This window comes from Thermobia domestica, chromosome 16 (genome assembly GCF_964235325.1).
Source record: "Thermobia domestica chromosome 16, izTheDome1.hap1.1, whole genome shotgun sequence".
NCBI lineage: Eukaryota > Metazoa > Arthropoda > Insecta > Zygentoma > Lepismatidae > Thermobia > Thermobia domestica.
Genome location: NC_137469.1, coordinates 136055099 through 136056968, shown reverse-complemented (window position 1 = coordinate 136056968; position 1870 = coordinate 136055099).

Genomic DNA, 1870 nt, shown 5'->3' with positions numbered 1-1870 from the left:
ATCATATGCATGCTATCTTTATCCTTAGTTGTTTAATTAAAATCATAGCTTGTCTTATTCCAAAAGCTTCCGCTTCAAAGATGGAGGTATTTTTTGGCAATTTGTATTGACGTTTTATTTCAAGTTGGGGAATTATGACTGCCACACCTACTGGTAATTTTTTTTGTTTTGAGCCATCTGTGAATAGTAAAATACAGTCTTTCGGAAGTTGCTCTTTATGATATAGCCAAATATTTTTATAAACAGGTAAATATTCTTTGTTATGAAGTTGTATATAATTTGGGATTATGGCTGGTATTTGAAGTAAGTTAAGTATCTGTGATATTGAAACAGATATGGTGTGATAGTCGGAGCTTTAGATATGCACTTGCCAATAGGTCTGAGTACACTATATAAATGGTATATCCATGGCAATCTATCTAGATATGGTAGTTTCTTTGTTATTTATTAAAAATAGCTTCTCTAGTGCTTGACATGTGTTAGACGAAGATTTGCCCATTCTCGATAGCAAGTAATTTCCTGTTAATTTCAAGATTTGAAATTCAATAGGATAGTTTGAAGTAGTGTCCAAAAGAGCATTTTTTGGACAGTAGGACGGCTGTGAAAAGATAATTCTGGTTGCTTGATATTGTAATTGTTGTAATTTGTTATAAAAGTAGGTTAAATTTTTGTTATAAAACATACTTCCATATAAAAGTTTTGCTATTAAAGTTTGATTCAGAATTTTATTTACTAAGTATGGGTTAAGACCCCATTTTCTGGCACATAGACTTTTTAATATGTTTTGATATTTGAGAGTTTCATTAGTGATATATTGTAAATGATTTTTCCAGGTTAATTTTTGGTCCAAGGTTATTCCTAAATATTTAATTTTCGTCGTATATTTTAAATTATTATTCTGTATCTTAAGACTCGGGGTCTTTTTTATTCTTTTTTTGGTGAAGATTATGTAAGATGATTTTGACCAATTGATTTCTAGACCGTTCCTGAAACTCCATTCTTGTAAATTATTTAGAATTTTACTAAGATGATTAATTCCTGATTCTACTGATGAATAAATATTCCAAATGAGAATATCATCTGCGTAACCTTGAACATTTATCTGTGATTGTAACATTAATAATAAATCTCTGAGATATATATTGGAGTTCCGTGGAGATAGTGAAAGTGTGAACATCGCAGATAGTGAGCTGCTGAAGAGGAAGTGGATAAAGTGAAAAATATATATCATACATCATCTACACTCATCACATTTAAACACGAAAACATTTTTACACATTTACAATTACTTTACACACATTCATTTCATCTATATTTCACTTTATTCAATATTTTCACCCCGATCAACTGGGTAACTGGCCCTCTTCTTTCCACTGGAACTCCATCCTGATTTTGACTACATTAATACCTAAATAAGTCATTTCAATTATTACCTGGATTTGACATATTATCTCTTTAATTACATCATCACACTTGACGAACAATTTATACTTAATTAATATTTAATACTATATGTTACAGGAAATACGACTTGGAAGTCGACCAGAAAAAATGCAAATGGCGGAATACGCCATTTGCAAAAATAGTTACAAATACAAGAAAACAATTCAATTTTCATACATTTTTAGCATACTAGGCGAATAATGCTGATGCTTCTATTTAAAACACCGATAGTTGGTGAAAGAAGACAAGAAGAGATATATATTAAAAAGCAAAGGGCTAAGCTTGCTGCCTTGCAATAACCCTAATGAAGTGAATCTTACTTTAGTTATTATTTTTTGTAGTTTGATATATACTTGTCTATTGTATAGAAGATTATATATAATTCTAGTGAATTTGTTAGGAATTTTGACGTTAATCATTTTCTGAA